General features: G+C 43.0%; 1 protein-coding gene across 1 annotated transcript in view; it reads left to right on the top strand.

Moving 5' to 3' along the window:
- The first annotated feature begins 1,281 nt into the window (after nucleotides 1-1,281).
- Nucleotides 1,282-22,461, top strand: part of LOC126239112 (gamma-butyrobetaine dioxygenase-like) — a 213,588-nt gene continuing 192,408 nt past the window's right edge. Inside the window, exon 1 of the mRNA XM_049947836.1 lies at nucleotides 1,282-1,464. The gene's annotated coding sequence lies outside the window, so the exon portion shown is untranslated. The remainder of the gene's footprint in view (nucleotides 1,465-22,461) is intronic.

Genomic DNA, 22,461 nt, shown 5'->3' with positions numbered 1-22,461 from the left:
ACCCGGCGTGATGGTATGGGGTACCATTGGTTACACGTCTCGGTCACCTCTCGTTCGCATTGACCGCACTTTGAACAGTGGACGTTACATTTCATATGTGTTATGACCCGTGGCTCTACCCTTCATTCGATCCCTGCGAAACCCTACATTTCAGCAGGATAATGTACGACCGCATATTGGAGGTCCTGTAAGGGCCTTTCTGGATACAGAAAATGTTCGACGGCTGCCCTGGCCAACACATTCTCCAGACCGCTCACCAATTGAAAACGTCTGGTCAATCGTGGTCGAGCAACTGGCTCGTGACAATACGCCAGTTACAACTCTTGATGAACTGTGTTATCGTGTTGAAGCTGCATGGGCAGCTGTACCTGTACACGCCATCCAAGCTCTGTTTGACTCAATGCCCAGGCGTATGAAGGCCGTTATTACGGATAGAGGTGGTTGTTCTGGGTGCTGATTTCTCAGGATCTATGCACCAAATTTGCGTGAAAATGTAATAACATGTCAGTTCTAGTATAATATATTTGTCCAATTAATACCCGTTTATCATCTACATTTCTTCTAGGTGTAGGAATTTTAATGGCCAGTAGTGTAAAAGTCAGGAAGACCCCTTTATTCAGCAGTAGACGTCAAATGGCTGACTATCATAAAAATTAGTAGTTCAAAATGGTTCAAGTGGCTCTGAGCACTAAGGGACTTAACATCTGAGGTCATCAGTCCCAGTGAACATTAACCTAACTAAGGACATGACATACATCCATGCCCGAGGCAGGATTCGAACCTGCGACCGCAGCGGTCGCGCGGTTCCAGTTTGAAGCGCTTAGAACCGGTATAGTTTGTTTTGTTTGGTCTGGGCAGACGTCACAAGATAACCGTTCAAGTTGGTCGTTCATTCTTTGACTCAGTTTTTTTTTAATTATAGAGAGCACGCAGCCCTCTGACCGAACACCCTGAGCTACCGCGCCGGCAGAACCGCTTGGTCACACCGGCCGGCTACATTAGTAGTGTCTAACATCATGTTTCTGAGTTGAATTATGTTTGGTAATTAACGGTCAAAGAAACTTGTACAGTACTCTCCCTTCAGTGGAAAAAATCCAACCCGCCCCCCTTCCACTGTTCCGTCGCGCTGCGCGGCGCAAGTGAATTTGTTTTCTTTGTGCTGGCTCCAGTGCTTGTATGCCTGTGCGCGCAGACATGTGTCACACGAACGGCTGGTGCGTAGCGGCGCGTCTAGGGCGAAGTTCACCCGGCGCCAGTTGCCCGTTGGCCGCTTACTGAGTCACTAGGCAGCAGCTGCTTGCCGCGTCTATCCGAAATCTTTCACCGACACACTTCTCGCTGTTCTACCGTCACGGGATGGATGTTTAGTACACACAACTGGGTTCTAATCTGCTCCTCGAGAATACCTTCGCGACAACGAAATAACTGCCTCCTGTATCGCATTTGACTTCCGCTTAAACGGAGGTATGTTCTACACACTTCTTAAATGTGTCGTAATCTTATTATTGTGTAATGTGGTAAACATTGCTTCTAGACATGGAAGACATAGTTCCAGTGCGACTGAAATACGTAATTAGTGTACCAGGAAAATACGAGGGCGTGCTTAAAAGTACTGTCTCCGAACTTTTTATGCGAAAAGTCTTGACATTCTACATCTCTGCTCTTCATGTCCATATATTTGCAGCCCACTGCAGCTCGAGGGCGCCGAATTGTAGTGGAGTGTAACCTAACTATGTCGCGACGTTTGCAACAATCCGACACCTTCGGTTCATTGTCGCTACAATTACATCATCATCGATACAGTCCCGAGTTGGACACATCCGATTTTCATCTGCTTCCAAAACTTAAAGAACACCTTCGAGGACTCCACTCTGGGATGAAGTGGTGCAAGCAGAGGTGAATTTGTGGCTCCGCCAACAAACTTTCTACACTGATGGTATCAACAAACTGGCTTCTCGTTGGCGAAATGTATTCGTTGTCAGTGTGACTATGTTGAGAAATAAATATGTACACATAACGAATAAGGACAGAGAATGTTAATAACGTTTGTTTTATTTAAAAATTCAAATGGTTCTAAGCACTATGGGACTTAACATCTGAGGTCATCAGTCCCCTAGACTTAGAACTACTTAAACCTAACTAACCTAAGGACATCACACACATCCATGCCCGAGGCAGAATTCGAACCTGTGACCGTAGCAGCAGCGCGGTTCCGGACTGAAGCGCCTAGAACAACTCGGCCACAGCGGCCGGTTAATTAAAAAGTTTTAGGGGTTTTCATACAAAAATTCGGAGGTATTACACTTCAGCATGTCATATGCAGTTAGCCATCAACTTTGAAGTGATTCAGACTTTGGCAGTTCCTTGCCTTATAAGAAAACATTCACCCGTTGCTTTATACAATTTCACTATTCATCATTCTTCTCGTACATAAATACTTAACAATATCCAGTTTGTAGAACATTATAGCTCACTTGAAATGCTTAATCTGTTCGGTAGTACTACGGACTTACATACATTGGACAAATGAGGATCCTGTCAAATATGTTGTTTGGTTTTAGTCAGAGAAAACTAGAGGTTACGAATTTTTTCTTTAAATTCTCAGTCAACATTTAAAAAGTGCGTCTTGAGTTGATGTAAGTCAGGCCCTATCCAGTGAAGTGTATGTAAAGTTGTGTGCCAATTAATGTATATTGCCTGTACAAATTTTTTATTTCATCTGATATCTGCTCCGAGTAGGCCAGATACAAATAGATTGGGGTATGCGATAAACTACAGCCGGCCGGAGTGGCCAAGCGGTTCTGGGCGCTACAGTCTGGAACCGCGCGACCGCTACGGTCGCAGGTTCGAATCCTGCCTCGGGCATAAATGTGTGTGATGTCCTTAGGTTAGTTAGGTTTAAGTAGCTGTAAGTTCTAGGAGGCTGATGACCTCAGAAGTTAAGTCCCATAGTGCTCAGAGCCATTTGAACCATTTGATAAACTACATTCTTTTCATCCCCCACAGTAATTAATTAATTCAGTCTACTAACAGTTCTGTTCAAAAAGTTAAATCTCTTTACGTCGTTTACAGATGTAATGAATGCAGAGCCAATTTGAGACCCAAGTGACACATTACATCATTTACAGGTGTAATCTGAGCAGGGTCAGTTTAGGACCCAAGCGGCACAAATTTCCGATTGTGGTGCCAAGCTAACAGTGGCGTCACAGTCGCCACAACAGCAAGATTTCCATACAGGACGAATTCACAATTAGTAGTGGCCGCTTGTGGTGCCAAGCTAAGTGTGAGATTTCTATACAAGTGCGTATTACATTTAGTACCTAACAATGATAGGGGTGACACTGTGCCACGGAAAAAGGTTGAAGGGCGGGTGGAGAGGGAGCGCAAGTGATGAGAAGTCGCTTGTGTGGAAAAATGTTCTCGAACCGGCCCTGAGGCACTCACGAACCCCCCAAAAAACAAAAATTCAGGACAAAGTTGTCAGCACAAATAACCAACCATCGGCACTGTGTTCTGCTTGTTGCGTTCCTTCCCAGAGGTGAATGCGTCAAAGTTTCACTCAAAACCCTATTCAGAAATTCGGTTGGGAGCAGTTCGATCACCAGCCTCACAACCGCGATCTCGCTCCTCTGACTACCACTTGTTCTTGAACGTGAAGCGTGATTTTAGTGGAAGGCTCTTTGACGGGACGACGACGCAGAAACTGAGTTCGGCAGTAGCTGTCTTCACCAATGTCATCTTTCTATGAAAAGAGCGTAGAAAAATTGGTTATCCGCTATAACAGACATCTGAACAATGATGGAAACCATGTAGAAAAATTGTTTAAGAAATGCTCTTTCTTACAAAAACATATTTTGGTTTGAAAAATGTTTTTACGAGCTTTTCCAAAATGGTGGCCGGCCGCTGTGGCCGAGAGGTTCTAGGCGCTTCAGTCCGGAACCGCGCTGCTGCTACGGTCACAGGTTCGAATCCTGCCTCGGGCATTTATGTGTGTGATGTTCTTACGTTAGTTAGGTTTAATTAGTTCTAAGTCTAGGGGACTGATGACCTCAGATGTTAAGTCCCATAGTGCTTGGAGCCATTTGAACCAAACTGGTGCATTCAGTACTGTCCGGACATGCCTGGTATTTACTCGGTGTTAAAATGGAACGTAAATGTTTAAAGAAAAACAGAACAAACGAAGTCATCAAGAACTTAAATTTGGGTGGTCGGAAAGGGATTTGACTGTCTTAGCACTATGTCTCTTTCTCGGTCACTACATGAGAGTAGCAAAGTAAAATCAGAAGCAGGAATGCTGGACTCCGAAATCAAATGTCTCTTTACAAAGGAACATCCGGCCTCAGTTTCATTCTCACGCCACAGCTGAGTGATATAGATATCTGTATCAGTGGCGTGCTAAAGGTGAACAAAGCTCCAGATCGCAATGAAATCTCTGTCAGATTCTGTCTACATCTCCGCCTGTACTCCGCAACCCACTTGACGGTGTGTGGCTGAGGATACTTCTGGTACCAATATCTGATCCCCATCCCTGTTCTATTGGCGTATGACGCATGGGAAGAATGATTGTCAGCAGACGTCAGTATTACCTCCAGTTTCCTCGTTGCGTTCATGTCGCGAGACGTATGTGGAAGGAAGTAATATTTAGCCAATTCTGCCCGTAGTGTGCTCTCTCGGACTTGCAACACCATCCTTTTCCTTGATACATAACGCCTTTCTTGTAGTGTCAGCCACTGGAGTTTCTTCATCAGCTCCGTTGCGATGATTATATTCTTCCTCTGTCTGGCACTAACGTTTCGTACTATTTGTTTTATGTGATCATTCCACTTAAGGTCGTAACAAATGGTTACTCCTAGATACACAGTGAAACCTCCGTTTGTTTGATTATGCTAGTTAGTTGCCCATCTACACTTATAGTGAAACAACGCTCTGGTGGGAGGTTTGCGGGTTTAAATCACCTCGGGGTATGACCATGCGGTGCATTTGTCCTGCGGTCGTCGCACGGTGGCGCTGGCAGCAGTCCACATATGCAGAGGTGTGTTGCTGCATGTCAGAGTACGCTGCAGCGAGTAAGTGTGCAGACGTTTTCAGACGTGCTAGTGGTGATTGTGTGTTGAAAATGGCTCAAATAATACGTATTTATGACGTTTTGAGGAGTAGAATACTAGGGCGACTGGAGGCTGGTCAAACACAGCAGGTCGTAGCACGGGCCCTCCGTGTGCCACAAAGTGTGATCTCAAGAATATGGCAACGATTCCAACAGACAGGAAACGTGTCCAGGCGCTATAGTACGGGACGTCCACAATGTACAACACCACAAGAAGACCGATATCTCACCATCAGTGCCCGCAGACGGCCACGGAGTACTGCAAGTAGCCTTGCTCAGGACCTTACTGCAGGCACTGGAACAGTTGTCTCCAGACACACAGTCTACAGACGACTGAACAGACTTGGTTTATTCGCCCGGAGACCTGCAAGGTGCATACCACTGACCCTTGGTCTCAGGAGAGCCCGTAAAGCTTAGGGTCAAGAACACAGTACATGGTCATTGGAACAGTGGTCCCGGGTTATGTTCACAAACGAGTCCAGGTATACTCTGAACAGTGTTTCTCGACGGGTTTTCATCTGTCGTTAACCAGGAATCAGATAACAGCCCCTTAATGTCCTTGAAAGGGACCTGTATGGAGGTTGTGGTTTGATGGTGTGAGGTGAGATTATGATTGGTGCTTGTACACCCCTGCATTTCTTTGACAGAGGAATTGTAACAGGTCAGGTGTATCGGGACGTCATTTGACACCAGTATGTCGGCCTTTTCAGGGGTGTAGTGGGTGCCACCTTCCTCCTGATGGATGATAACGCACGGCCCCACCGAGCTGCCATCGCGGAGGAGTACCTCGAAACAGAAGATATCAGGCGAATTCTCCAGAGCTAAACCCCATCGAGCACGTCTGGGATGCTCTCGGTCGACGTATCGCTGCACGTCTTCACCCCCCCCCCCCCCCCCCGGACACTTTAGGATCTCCGACAGGCACTGGTGCAAGAATAGGAGGCTATACCCCAGCAGCTGCTTGACAACCTGATCCAGAGTATGCCAACCCGTTGTGCGGCCTGTGTGCATGGTGATCATACCCCATAATGATGTCGGGGTATATGCGCAGCAAACAGTGGCGTTTTGTAGCACATGTGTTTCGGGACAGTTTTCTCGACTTATCACCAATACTGTCGACTTACAGATATGTGTCGTGTGTGTTCCCTATGTGCATATGCTATTAGCGCCAGCATGGCAGCACACTCTGGAATTATCCTTAATTTATGAACATGAGTGTAGATCTCTACCCAAAGAAATATGCTAATTGAACTGTGTGCATCAGAGTTAACAAATGCTAATTTTCGACCCACCCATTGGGGTGATGGTAATCACAAATTTTCACTAACTGTGCAACGGGATGACTAACTATGAAATGAAATTCGAAGATAAAGTAAATCCGTAAGTTTATTAACAGTGATTGATTTTCTTTGAATTCAGTAAAAGCGTACTCCTGACGTGACAAACACTAAGAAAACACAAAGAAAACAAAACTGGAATGGCCTGTGGTTGACAAAATTTAGGATGGTGAAGTACGTGATGGTAAATTCAGCTTACTTTTAAAAGTTGACTGTCCAAAAGCCGCGTCTCAACAACAGTGACTGCTTATCGTTCACGAAACAGAAGTGAGGCTGCTGTCCCAGTAGCTAAACTGAACCTAACCGTGAAATTATGGAGAGTTACTAAATTCATTGCGACCTACACTGCCGGTGCTGCTGCCATTAGAGACGTGTGAATGTGCTGACTGCAGGTGGTGCCGATACCTCGCTAAGTGCGCCTGTTTGCGTGCAGCAGAGGACGAGGTCTGAACCAGAGATCTGCTGGGTGAAGTCTCCCTGAAGCGTCGTTTCTGAAGTGACCCAATTGAGAGAAGACTCCGAAGTGTCTCCCCTGGAAGCAGACCTAGAGGTGTCAAAAAATCAGAAAAGTTATATTTACTCTCCCACCAATGGAAGAATTAAACTGACACCGTTGCACTCCCACCAAATCCCATTAATCAACATTGATCCACGTCATTGTAATCGAGAATTGCCAAATGTGGTGAACTGTGATCATTCCACCATCGAGTGACATTTGCATGCATTGGGGAAGGGTCAAAAATCGCGTGTATGGCTACCACATTCTCTAACCCCAAATCACAAAAATCAGCAGTTGCCCGTATGTGCAACTCTGCTTGCTCGTCATTAATTGGTTCGTGAACAGTATCGACTATTCTTATTCTGTAGCGTTACTAATGACGAGAAATGGTATCTTTATGCTAACATTAGGAAATGAAAGTAATAGTTGAGTCCAAACAAAGATCTGCGCCCGTCCCCAAAAAATATTCTTATGCATCTGGTGGAACAGCGACGCTGTGGTGTGCTACGAGTAGCTTGTTTGCATACGCAGTCCGAGAACAACAACCACGAATATTGCGTGAAGTGATGCTACTTCTCGATAACTACCGCGCGCATTCTGCTAGACTGACAGAGAACACTATACAGAAGTTGGGTTGGAAACTCATTCCGTATCCACCTCATTCACCCGATCTGGAGCCCTCAGATTTTCACCTTTTTTCGCTCTCTATCGAAAAGGAACTTTCTTCCGCATAAAAATGCGCTCCGAACATGTCTCGTTAAGCTCTTCGCCTAAAAACCACATGATGTTGTCAGACTGTTGTAAATAGTGAAGGAGAATTCATTCTTGATGACTAAAGTCTCTGTTATGTGTATCTGTTGTGTTTATTAAACTTATGGAAAAACATTACGAACTTTTGCACCAATTAAATGTACCACAAAGAACATTTTCAGAGTTTTGTTTTAGTTTTTCTTCGTGTCAATATTACTCAGAATAGCCTCTTTCTCCCCTCGTCAGATCAAGTTGTTTCGGTCTTCATTGGTTTTTCTACCAGCCAATCAGTCCAATTGTGAATTTTCTGTCTAAAAGTTTTTCTGTGTGGTAAATCATGTTGTGTCATTCCTGATTCCTTCACGTCTTCTTTTACTGCACCGATCCATTTTATTGCTTCAATTGTAGGTTTATTATGGATATTGTACAATTTCACGACCTGTCTAGCTAATATCTTCATAAAATTCTAGCCTGCAATTTTTTTATATCTGAATAAATGTTGGTACACTTTTCTTTATTTCTTTAATTTGCATGTTCCCTTTTGACTATAATTTGGACCCAAAAGTTTTCTGATTAGTATTCATTCTCTTTTCTCGATTTCTCCGATATCTCTCTTTATGTTTAAAATTAGCGTTTCAGTCCCATAAAAACACTCTTGTTTTATGACTGTGTAGTTTCTCAGTTTTGTGTATTTTGAGATGCTTTACTTGTTATATTTTGTAAGTCTGAAGGCAGTTTCCATGTAGTGGCCACGAACTTCGTAATCAGTCTTTCCCAGGCCAGTCTTCTGAATGGTTTCGCCTAAATATTTGAAATGAGAAGCGCCTTTCATTTTCCCATATTTAATATTTTGGAATTTTGAGTGTCATGTTCTTGGTAGAAATGTACTTTGTTTTCTTGTTTTAAAATAATGTTTGGAGAATTACTGTTTCAGTTGTTTCTTTAACGATTTCTGCTTGTTAATGTGTCATTTGAATGTCCTATCAGAGAACTGCCAGGTCGTCTGCAAAAGCTAGCAGTCTACTTTAATACTGATTTTTCATCATTGATTTGATTCGTCAGTTTTAGGTACCCCTTTCTGTTTTCGCTACTCTTATATTACGTTTTTCAAGGCACAGTTGAAAAGTAAGGAAAAGGGTCTATCACCCTGTCTCCCTCCCGTTTTAATTTCAAAAACTATTCCGAAATTTATCGCCTGAATTTTACCTTAGTTTTTTTACCATTTAGTGTTTCATTAATAACTGCAGTGGTTGGGAGGTCCAGATCTTCTTCTTTTAGAATTTAGGAGAGAGACTTGCGATCCACTGAGTCATAAAGTTTTTTAAACTCTACAAAGGTACAATCTACTTACTTATTATAAGATTTTTTATGTCTGTTAGTTACTTTAAGAACAAAAATTTTTCTGGGCAAGATTTGTTTGGATTTGATATTCGCCAATTATGTATTCAGTATCTTGTTGTTCCCAGAATTTTATTCTCAGTTGTTTATTTTTATGAGTTTTTAGTCTCTAATGGTGGTTAACCTCTGAAAGCAGCATGGTTGCTTCGCTTTTGTGTATATAGAGAGTTTAGACACTGTTTTGCCACTGTCATACGTGTTTCTAGTGAAGTAATGGAATTAGTTGTAGTTATGTATGGGACCTTATCAACAATTTCAGGAAATTTTATGTTTATTTTAGTAGTAGTAGTAATTTTTTAAAATTTATCAGATTGAATCCTTTGAGAAAGGCAGTATGGGCTACCTTCTTACATGAAACATACACAAATTATAGCCCATGTCATGCACTCTGCCCACATGGCTGTGAGCTGTGGTGTGGCTACCAGAGGGCTATTATTGAATGTAAGACATACAACTATAAGCATTCTTTGCCATTTTCTATAATGAAAGTTGAAAAAACATGTACATAGCGATCTCTGTGACGCAAGATTATTAGAGAAGTGTTTACATGGTAGGACTCGAAAACCAAATGAGAATTTTAACAGCTATATAAGGGAACAGATACCAAAAGCTGTTCTGCTGGGACCAAATCCTTTGAAAAAAGTGTGCCAGATGCTCTTCTATGTTTCAGTGGTGGTTCAATGTCAAGGTATAAGGTTATGGAATAGATGGGAGTGCCTGTGGGACTCAGTATGCAAAAAGGTTCGTCACTGACAGGAGGAGACTCTTCGAAACGATAGAGAAATGCGTTTTAACTTTGACTTGAATGTTTCGAAAGTTCACGTATTTGATGCTCTGGTACACACTGGTTAAAAGCTATTAAAATAGAGGGTTGAAATTTTGTATACTGTCTTACAACAAACTTAACTAAAAAGTAGTTCACTCTTATGTCTTAAATTTTAAAATTAAAATGTTTTTGAAGCTAAACTATGAGTTACTTATTGTAATTTTTGATCTTCTTCTTCTTCCTTGGCTCTACAGCTCATGATGAGCCTTGGCCTCTTCTACAATTTCCTTCCATTTCTCTCGGTCCTTTGCCAATACTCTCCAATTTCTATATCCCATCTTCCTAAGATCTTCGATTATTCCAACGTCCCATCTGGATCTTGGTCGACCACGTCCTCTCTGCCCTCCTGGCTTTCCTCGTAATATTCTTTTTGGTACTTCTGTATCACTCATGCGAGCCACATGTCCCGCCCACCTCAGTCTGGATGATTTCACTACCCTTCTGATGGGTTGGTCTTTGTATATAATATACAAATCATGGTTGTATCTCCTCCTCCATCTTCCTCTTTCACAGATTGGGCCGATAATTCGTCTAAGTACCTTTCTTTCAAATGCATCCAGTATTTCAATATCTTTAGTTGTTACTGTGCAGGCTTCAGAGGCATATGTAAGCACTGGTCGTATAAGTGATTTATACAGGGTGTTACAAAAAGGTACGGCCAAACTTTCAGGAAACATTCCTCACACACAAAGAAAGAAAATATGATATGTGGACATGTGTCCGGAAACGCTTACTTTCCATGTTAGAATTCATTTTATTATTTCTCTTCATATCACATTAATCATGGAATGGAAACACACAGCAACAGAACATACCAGCGTGACTTCAAACACTTTGTTACAGGAAATGTTCAAAATGTCCTCCGTTAGCGAGGATACATGCATCCACCCGTCCGTCGCATGGCATCCCTGATGCGCTAATGCAGCCCTGGAGAATGGTGTATTGTATCACAGCCGTCCACAATGCGACCACGAAGAGTCTCTACATTTGGTACCGGGATTGCGTAGACAAGAGCTTTCAAATGCCCCCATAAATGAAAGTCAAGAGGGTTGAGGTCAGGAAAGCGTGGAGGCCATGGAATTGGTCCGCCTCTACCAATCCATCGGTCACCGAATCTGTTGTTGAGAAGCGTACGAACACTTCGACTGAAATGTGCAGGAGCTCCATCGTGCATGAACCACATGTTGTGTCGTACTTGTAAAGGCACATGTTCTAGCAGCACAGATAGAGTATCCCGTATGAAATCATGATAACGTGCTCCATTGAGCGTAGGGGGAAGAACATGGGGCCCAATCAAGACATCACCAACAATGCCTGCCCACACGTTCACAGAAAATCTGTGTTGATGACGAGATTGCACAATTGCGTGCGGATTTTCGTCAGCCCACACATGTTGATTGTGAAAATTTACAATTTGATCACGTTGGAATGAAGCCTCATCCGTAAAGAGAACATTTGCACTGAAATGAGGATTGACACATTGTTGGATGAACCATTCGCAGAAGTGTACCTGTGGAGGCCAATCAGCTGCTGATAGTGCCTGCACACGCTGTACATGGTACGGAAACAACTGGTTCTCCCGTAGCACTCTCCATACAGTGACGTGGTCAACGTTACCTTGTACAGCAGCTTCTTCTCACGCTGACATTAGGATTATCGTCAACTGCACGAAGAATTGCCTCGTCCATTGCAGGTGTCCTCGTCGTTCTAGGTCTTTCCCAGTCGCGAGTCATAGGCTGGAATGTTCCGTGCTCCCTAAGATGCCGATCAATTGCTTCGAACGTCTTCTTGTCGGGACACCTTCGTTCTGGAAATCTGTCTCGATACAAACGTACCTCGCCACGGCTATTGCCCCGTGCTAATCCATACATCAAATGGGCATCTGCCAACTCCGCATTTGTAAACATTGCACTGACTGCAAAACCACGTTCGTGATGAACACTAACCTGTTGATGCTACGTACTGATGTGCATGATGCTAGTACTGTAGAGCAATGAGTCACATGTCAACACAACCACCGAAGTCAACATTACCTTCCTTCAATTGGGCCAACTGGCGGTGAATCGAGGAAGTACAGTACATACTGACGAAACTGAAATGAGCTCTAACATGGGAATTAAGCGTTTCCGGACACATGTCCACATAATATCTTTTCTTTATTTGTGTGTGAGGAATGTTTCCTGAAAGTTTGGCCGTACCTTTTTGTATCACTCTGTAGATAGTTAATTTAGTGGTACGAGTCAGGAGCCTTGGGGATAGAAGTTTTGTTAGGGCAAAATAGGCTCTATTGGCTAGTATTAAAAGATGTACTTCAAGGATAACTGATTTAAGAACTTCCAGAAAAAAATCAAGCTTCTATATTGGTTTTGTATTGTTACACGTGCACATATACTGATCAGCGAGAATATTATGACAAAGAACCTATTATCGATGCGAACCCGTCCAGGAGATAGCAACGTCATTAGGCGATGAGTGACTGTTAATCAGACACACGCACGGTGCATGTAGTATCAGTGAGCGTGATGTCCGTGTGTAGAATGGGGGAGGCGCGCCGTCTATCTGAGTTTGGCTAAGGACAGATTGTGATGACTTGGAGGCTCGGCACGAGCGTTTCGGAAACCGCACGATTTGTCGGCTGTTCGAGGAGTGATGGGTGTCGTCAACACGTGGCGAAACCAAGGGCAAACCACGTCCAGATACCGTGGTGTCGGGCGGCCACCCCTCATTGCAGATGTTGGTCGTCGTATGCTGGGCAATCTGGTGAAACAGGACAGGCGTCGAACTGTGGCGGAGCTAACATCAGACTCTAATACTGGGCAGATTACAAGTACACTACTGGCATTAAAATTGCTACACCAAGAAGAAATGCAGATCATAAACGGGTATTCATTGGACAAATATATTATACTAGAACTGACATGTGATTACATTTTCACGCAATTTGGGTGCATAGATCCTGAGAAATCAGTACCCAGAACAATCGCCTCTGGCCGTAATAACGGCCTTGATACGACTGGGCATTGAGTCAAACAGAGCTTGGATGGCGTGTACAGGTACAGCTGCCCATGCAACTTCAACACGAACCACAGTACATCAAAAATAGTGACTGGCGTATTGTGACGAGCCAGTTGCTCGGCCGCCATTGGCCAGATGTTTTCAATTGGTGAGAGTTCTGGAGAATGTGTTGGCCAGGACAGCAGTCGAACATTTTCTGTATCCAGAAAGGCCCGTACAGGACCTGCAACATGCGGTCGTGCATTATCCTGCTGAAATGTAGGGTTTCGCAGGGATCGAATGAAGGGTAGATCCACGGGTCGTAACACATCTGAAATGTAACGTCCACTGTTCAAAGTGCCGTCAATGCGAACAAGAGGTGAACGAGACGTGTAACCAGTGGCACCCCATACCATCACGCCGGGTGATACGTCAGTATGGCGATGACGAATACGTGCTTCCAATGTACGTTCACCGCGATGTCGCCAAACACGGATGCGACCATCATGATACTGTAAACAGAACCTGGATTCATCCGAAAAAATGACGTTTTGCCATTCGTGCACCCAGGTTCGTCGTTGAGTACACCATCGCAGGCGCTCCTGTCTGTGATGCGGCGTCTAAGGTAACCGCAGACATGGTCTCCGAGCTGATAGTCCATGCTGCTGCAAACGTCGTCGAACTGTTCGTGCAGATGGTTGTTGTCTTGCAAACGTCCCCATCTGTTGACTCAGGGATCGAGACGTGGCTGCACGATCCGTTACAGCCATACTCATAAGATGCCTGTCATCTCGACTGCTAGTGGTACGAGGCCGTTGGGATCCAGCACGGCGTTCCATATTACCCCCCTGAACTCACCGATTCCATATTCTGCTAACAGTCAATGGATCTCGACCAACGCGAGCAGCAATGTCGCGATACGATAAACCGTAATCGATATAGGCTACAGTCCGACCTTTATCAAAGTCGGAAACCTGATGGTACGCATTTCTCCTCCTTACACGAGGCATCACAACAACTTTCACCAGGCAACGCCGGTCAACTGCTGTTTTTGTATGAGAAATCGGTTGGAAACTTTCCTCATGTCAGCACGTTGTAGGTGTTGCCACCGGCGCCAACCTTGTGTGAATGCTCTGAAAAGTTAATCATTTGCATATCACAGCATCTTCTTCCTGTCGGTTACATTTCGCGTCTGTAGCACGTCATCTTCGTGGTATAGTAATTTTAATGGCCAGTAGTGTATGTGTGAACACACAGTACACCGAACACTCCTAACGATGGGCCTCCGCAGCCGACGACCAGTGCATGTGCCAATGTTAACACCACCACATCGGCAACTACGACTGAAATGGGTACTGGATGTTGACACAGTAGCAGAGTGTTGCATGGTCTGATGAATTCCGATACCTTCTTCAGCTTGCCGATGGGAGGGCGCGAATCCGCCGTCTTCCAGCGGAACAGCTCCTTGATCTGTGGACGGAGAGAAGCTGGCGGCGGCTCCATTATGGTCTGGAGAGCATTCACGTCGATATCCATGGGTCCAATGGAACTCCTGCAATGCCCTGTGCCAGCCAAGGAGCACCATACACTGGTTGCTAATCACGTACACCTCTTCATGACGATCGTGTTTCCCGACGGCCGTGACGTTTTTCAACACATAGTGCACCATGTGTCACAAGCCCAGAAGTGTTATGGAGTAGTTCGAGCAACACAGTGGTGAGTTCCATTTGATGTGCTTCCTCGCTCCCTCGGCCCCCCCCCCCTCCCCGCCTCCTTTTACTCACCAGATCTGAACTCGATCGAAAACATCTGGGATGAGATGAACGTGGTGTCATACCTCATCGCCCCCTCCCAGGTATTTACGGGAGAATTAGGTGAATTTTGTGTGCAGATGTGGTACCAACTCCCTATAGCGACCTACCAAGGCCTCATTACTTCCATACCACGACGCTTCGTCCCTGTTATCCTTGCCAGAGGACGACATATCGGCTATTAGGTAGGTGGTAATATAATGTTCTGACCAGTGTAGTTTTTACATTAATTATTAACATGCTTTATTACACTTGCAAAGCAAAATACAGGAGAGAAAAGTTATGTGACCAAAAGCTGTGGTTCGTACGTTAAAATGTTCCCAAAAGATTTGTTAAAAGACTGTAAGAATTACATGGACTTAACAACTCTTATTCTTTAAGATACAGTATTTAGAAAACTGACGAGATTTTCCTTTCTGTTCCCTTAAGGTCTTTGAGCAAAATACTGTATTTTACGGCTTTCTGTCCCTCTTTTGGATACCTAATAACAAACGTTTTCAGAAGGGGTAGCATCATCTCACGCTAGGCGAGGAGAACCCTACGTCTTAGTAACGTAACGCTACGTCATCGTGACGTAAATAAACCTAAATCGACTTCATGAGTACGTGTTAGACCTTTGCAGTTGTTACCACAGAGGTTGCACCGATAACGTGAAAGCTAAATGTAAATAGACATATAGAAACGAAGTTACAGCAGTCGTATGGTATGTTCAGCCCAGCTGAATTAGTTATTAAGCTGGAATCCTAACAATTTTGGATGTTATTGTGTGTTTCTTGAACATAATGAATGTCTGAACGAAGGAACTACACCGAAAGTAAAAAAGAAACGCTTGTAGTCATTTTTTTATATCCGATGAATCGCCCATAAATCATGTGGACAGAAACATGAAATAATTAATTATTAAGCTGTAATCCAAAGAATTTGGGATGTTATTGGGTACTTCTTGAACATAAAGAAAGTCAAAAAAAGCTTGTAGTCATTTTCAAAAACTCCCATGAATCGTGCATGATTATGTCGATACAAACGTCAAATAATTAATTATTAAGCTCTAATCCCAAGAATGTGGGATGTTATTGTGTGTTTCATGAACATAACGAATACCTCAACGAAGGAACCATAAGCACAACGAAAGTCAAAAGAAGCGAGTAGTCATTTAAAAAAAAAAATCCGATTAATTGTGCATAAATCATGTGGATAGAAATGTGAAATAGGGGGATATTAAATTGTTTCGTATTTTTATAAAAGCCAATGAATTGTACATAATTCTTCTGGACAGAAACATTAAACCGTGAAATTAATGTAGTTCCAAAGATAATTCCGAATGTTGCTGGAATTTTAATTTTGCCTTCATGTTGCAGATCAACTCGGAAAATTTTGCCCTGCATAAATAGATTATGTATGATGATTATCATGTACTGACCTGTTATAACACGTCATTATTTTTCTTTATACGTTGTATACTGTGAACAAACAATGACATGCAAGTCACATTTACCAGCATTTTAAGCAACTGAAAGCAGTGAGTGCTGTCGCCATTTTCAGCTACTTTTTGTATGACTCTTAGTCAATATGGAAATAGCTATAGTAATTATGCCAAACGCCCCCCAAAATTTATACCATGTGTATTGAGAGAATAAACAAACACGGTATTCCACCATCGCATATGAAACATCACTTAGTGCTGCTAAAAACTGTGAGCTGTTGAGGTTATTTTGTCAAGTAGTTCACCCATTGTGACAGTCAGTGTTCAACATCATTTGGCAACTACTAGGAAACTCACTGTTTTTTATAGTTGATACTGCTTAAATATTAAAATGTGAGTAACAGTTATAGACGAAATATCATTGTTTTTCACAGTACACAGCCTATAAAAAAATAATGACGTGTTATAAACAGGCTACATTATATATTATAATCAGCAGCAATAATTTAATTATGAAGAGCAAAATTTTCTGAGTTGATCTGCAACATGAAGGCAAAATTAAAATTCCAGCAACATTCGGAATTATCTTTGGAACCACATTAATTTCTCGGTTTAACGTTTCTGCCCGGAAGAATTTTGTACAATCCATTGGCTTTTATAAAAATACGAAACACTTTAATTTCTCCCTATTTCACGTTTGTATCCACATGATTTATGCACAGTTAATCGGATTTATTTTAAAAAGATGACTACTCGCTTCTTTTGACTTTCGTTGTGCTTATAGTTCCTTCGTTGAGATATTCGTTATGTTCATGAAACACACAATAACATCCCACGTTCTTGGGATGAGAGCTTAATAATTACTTATTTAACGTTTCTGTCGACACAATCATGCACAATTCATGGGATTTTTTTAAAAGTGACTACAACCTTTTTTTGACTTTCATTATGTTCATGAGATACCCAATAACATCCCAAATTCTTTGGATTACAGCTTAAATGGTTCAAATGGCTCTGAGCACTATGGGACTCAACTGCTGTGGTCACAAGTCCCCTAGAACTTAGAACTACTTAAACCTAACTAACCTAAGGACAGCACACAACACCCAGCCATCACGAGGCAGAGAAAATCCCTGACCCCGCCGGGAATCGAACCCGGGAACCCGGGCGTGGGAAGCGAGAACGCTACCGCACGACCACGAGATGCGGGCGATTACAGCTTAATAGTTCATCATTTCATGTTTCTGTCCACATGATTAATGGACGATGCATCGGATTTTTTTAAAAAAAATAGTGCGAGCGTTTCTTTTTTTACTTTCGTTGTGGTTCCTTCGTTCAGACATTCATTATGTTCAAGAAACATACAATAACATCGAAAATTGTTAGGATTCCAGCTTAATAACTAATTCAACTGGGCTGAACCTACCACACGACTGCTGTAACTTCGTTTCTACACATGTATTTACATTTAGCTTTCACGTTATCGGTGCAACCTCTGTGGTGCAATTGCAAAGATCGATATACGTACTCATGAAGTCGATTTAGGTTTATTTACGTCACGATGACGTAGCGTTACGTCACCATGACGTAGGGTTCTCCAAAGCTAATAACGTGAGATGAATGCTACCCTTTTAGAAGAGAAAAAGATTTCATAGACATGAGACAGAGAGAAGGTACCACGGCATTTTAATCGTCTAAGTTAGTTCGTTTGATGCAGCATGGGAGCATTTACAGGAAGACATTATGTGCCTTGAGCTCCATCGCACTTCAAACAGTCTCGGAGTATGCTACTTACTGGCTGACACGTCTTATGTTTACCGACACAGGCCTATAGCCTGTTGGTGACGCGCCTATATCATATACTAACTGTACTGTTCCTATTCTATGACCCTCAGAGTGAGCTATGTATGCACAACCACAAGTACATGACTTTTTGACAGAAATGCTGTCCCGCAGATGCATTCGTGCAGATCGGCAGCTACGGTGCATTATCTCCACACGCTCGACTTCACCGTGAACTACTGTTTCTCAGCGAACACGCCACCACATCTGAAGTAAACTGAAGAGATCTAGTATCACCGATAGCTCACGTCTGAAGTGCGGCATCCACTTTTTATCGCCACGTTTCTGGCTCAGAGCCTGGCACATCGTGACCTACTCACATATTTCAATTATTTGTTCCCAGAATGAGATTTTCACTCTGCAGCGGAGTGTGCGCTGATATGAAACTTCCTGGCAGATTAAAACTGTGTGCCCGACCGAGACTCAGTTGGTAGAGCACTTGCCCGCGAAAGGCAAAGGTCCCGAGTTCGAGTCTCGGTCGGGCACACAGTTTTAATCTGCCAGGAAGTTTCATATCAGCGCACACTCCGCTGCAGAGTGAAAATCTCATTCTGGAAACATCCCCCAGGCTGTGGCTAAGCCATGTCTCCGCAATATCCTTTCTTTCAGGAGTGCTCCCGCCAAATTAGTGGGTAGATGCTTCAAGAACTGAAACGGGAAACCCTGGAGAGAAAACAATGTTCCTTTCGAGGAACACTATTGAAAACCGACATTTGAAGCTGACTGCACTGTCTGTCTGTATTTAAACACGCTACAATATTAAAGGCACGTGGTTTCTTGAGGTTTGGGGTTATCTCCCCTCTCGCAAACACAAGGTCTGTTCATTTATTAAGGTGCGATCAGTCGCGAAGTGGAAACAGTGAAAATCCGACGAAGCTTTGCACAAGTGACGGGAAGTGTGTCTAGTATGCCCGTCGATTGCGTCATGTTACTCTTTTCGTTCCGAGCGCGCACTGAGCACGTAAGGATTCCTAGAAAATAGTGTCCTTGTCATGATGAGTGCCTGCTAAGAGATTTCGCCCGATTTCATGCAACCCACATAACGTAACTATCATTCATTTCCCTCGTCATGACAATTCTCGGCTGCACACTGCGGGTGTAATGAAGATGCTCCTGCAGCGTTTCCCACGGAAAATGTTTGCTCAACCAGCATACAGCCCCGACTTCGCTCTTCCTGCGTTTCGTCTCACATAAGCTGCTGTCTATGAAGATAACATTTTGGCGCAGACAACGAGCTACAGACCAGCTTAGGGAACTGGCGGAAAGCACAGTTGGTTGCCTGCTATGATGAGGGTATGAGAACGTTGGTACAATGTAATGACAAAAGTGTAAGTCGGAGCGGCGAGTATGTAGAGAAATAGGGGGAAGGTGTAGGTAATTGTTGCCAATAGAACATTTTTCATTTCAGAAAAGACTTCCTGACACTTAAATCTATAACAAATTTCTCTTCTTCAGAAACGCTTTCCTTGTCATTGCCAGTCTACATTTTATATCCTCTCTACTTCGAACATCATCAGTTATTTTGCTCTCCAAATAGCGAAACTCATCTACTACTTGAAGTGTCTCATTTCCTAATCTAATTCCCTCAGCATCACCCGATTTAATTCGACTACATTCCATTATCCTCGTTTTGTTTTTGTTGTTGTTCATCTTATATCCTCCTTTCAAGACACTGCCTATTCCTTTCAACTGCTCTTCTAGGTCCTTTGCTGTCTCTACGGTCGCAGGTTCGAATCCTGCCTCGGGCATGGGTGTGTGTGATGTCCTTAGGTTAGTTAGGTTTAAGTAGTTCTAAGTTCTAGGGGACTTATGACCTAAGATGTTGAGTCCCATAGTGCTCAGAGCCATTTGAACCATTTTTCCTTTGCTGTCTCTGACAGAATTACAATGTCATCGGCATACCTCAAAGTTTTTATTTCTTCTCCATGGATTTTAATTCGTACTCCATATTTTTCTTTTGTTTCCTTTACTGCTTGCTCAATATACAGATTGAATAACACCGGGGACAGGCTACAACCCTGTCTCATTCCCTTCCCAACCACTGCTTCCCTTTCATGCCTCTTGACTCTTATAACGCCCATCTCGTTTCTGTACAAGTTGTAAATAGCCTTTCGCTCCCTGTATTTTACCCCTGCTACCCTCAGAATTTCAAAGCTTTCTCTAAGTCTGTAAATGCTACAAACGTAGATCTGCCTTTCATTAACCTATCTTCTATGAGAAATAATAGAGTCAGTATTGCCTCACGTGTTTCTGCGTTTCTTCAGAATCCAATCTGATCTTGCGTGAGGTTGGCTTCTACCTTTCTCCATTATTCTGTAAAGAATTCGTGTTAGTATTTTGTAACCGTGACTTATTAAACCGATAGTTCGGTAATTTTCACATTTGTCAACACCTGCTTTATTTGGAACTGGATTTTTTATATTCTTCTTGAAGTTTGTGGGCATTTCTCCTGTCTCATATCTCTTGCTCACCAGATGGACGTGTTTTGTCATGGCTGGCTCTCCAAAGGCTATCAGTAGTCCTCAAAGAATGCTGTCTACTCCCGGGGCCTTGTTTTGACTTAGGTCTTTAAGTGCTCTGTCAAATTCTTCACGCAGTATCTTATCTCCTATATCATCTTCGTCTACGTTCTCTTCTATGTCATCTTCATCTACGTTCTCTTCCATTTCTATAACATTGGTCTGAAGTACATCTCCCTTGGACAGATCCACTATATATTCCTTCCACCTTCCAGCTTTCCTCTCTTTGCTTAAGAGTGGTTTTCCATCTGAGCTCTTGATATTCATGCAGGTGGTTCTCTTTTCTCCTAAGGAGTCTTTACTTTTCCTGTAGTCGGCATCTGTCGTTCCCCTAGTGCTATATGCTTCTAAATCCTTACATTTGTTCTCTAGCTATTCTTGCTTAGCCGTTTTTCACTTCGGGTCAGTTTTTTTAGACTGCATTTTTGTACTTTCTTCTTTCGCCAATTAAATTCAGTATCTCTTGTGGTACCCTCGGATTTCCACTAGCCCTCGTGTTTTTACCTATTTGATCACCTGCTGCCTTCACTATTTCCTCTTACAAAGCTACCCAATCTTCTTCTACTGTATTCCATTCCCCTTTTCTTGTAATTTTATCACACGAAATGTTTTTTGTTAAGGCCCCTTTTTCTCAGGAATGTACACGTATCAAGTTGAAATTTATGTCACATACTGAGGTCTATGGCCATTGGGTGTTATAGAAATGTTAAGCTTCTAATTCAAATTTACAAAGTTAAAAGATATAGTCAGTTATGTCACATATTTTGATACTCGCAAACTCACTCATTAAAACCTGTAGAGTACTTCCCCTTGACGAAGAATCTTGAAATCTGGAAAGAAGAAAGGTTTCACAGTACAAGTAAAGAAAAAACCAGGAAATCGTTATTTTGCAATTATATCAAAAGAAAAAATATTTATCTTGTGTTTGTGATGCCACTTCAACTTAACATTAGAACGTTCTTGGAAGTCTTGTAATACGTGGGGCCGTTTCTTGCGAGAACCAATGTCGATAACACACAAAAATCGTCGAAATCCTCTATTCCGGAATGGATGAACTGTCTGTATGCACAATTAAGTTTGCACCGTAGCCTCAGTGAGTGGGTCACACTCACGCCCGGTCAACCTTTTTTTTAATTGCGAAAAAACGTGAAGGAATTGTATACTTCTCGCTCATTTTTGGACTTCATAGCCAAGGACACTGGCCGTGACTACCTGAAACCCAGCGGAAGTGTTGGGAGTTTAATTCAGGGAATTGTCGCAAATTCTGTTAGTTACTAAGAGTATGGGACCACTGGTCACACGCTGGCTATGGAAATGTTTTTACCACAAGAATCCGATCCGCTTATCTACGAGTCGACCGCCCTATTACTAGCGCTAGTAATGTGGCCACTAGTCTGGCACTGTTGGTGCATCAGAATTTGCAGCAATGTCCTGGATTAAACTCCATACCTCCACACAGTGTCTCAGGTAGTGGCGGCAAGTGTTGCTAGTAATGATGTTTCTCACCATCAACGACAACAATGTTGACACGAAGATATGCACACACTCGTGATATGCGCCTACGCAAAACACTGTTAAGAAATCTGGCGCGCAAGCTGTCCGAGTGGTCGGCACGCTGTTAGTAAACTCCTGCAGTGGCGCCAGTGGTTGCGCAATGTCCATGAAAGAAAAATAAAGTAAGGCCGTCCTTTTAAGCTCCCACTTAACGTGCGGCGTACGTAAGTTGTGATCGTGACCGGGCCAAATATCTCACGAAATAAGCGTCAAACGAAAAAACTACAAAGAATGAAATTTGTGTAGCTTGAAGGGGGAAACCAGATCGCGCTATGGTTGGCACGCTAGATGGCGCTGCCATAGGTCAAACAGATATCAACTGCTTTTTTTTTTTTTAGACAGGAACCCCCATTTTTATTGCATACTCGTGTAGTACGTTAGAAATATGAATGTTTTAGTTGGAC

This window comes from Schistocerca nitens, chromosome 1 (assembly GCF_023898315.1).
Source record: "Schistocerca nitens isolate TAMUIC-IGC-003100 chromosome 1, iqSchNite1.1, whole genome shotgun sequence".
Classification (NCBI taxonomy): domain Eukaryota; kingdom Metazoa; phylum Arthropoda; class Insecta; order Orthoptera; family Acrididae; genus Schistocerca; species Schistocerca nitens.
This window is presented reverse-complemented; position numbering and strand designations above follow the sequence as displayed.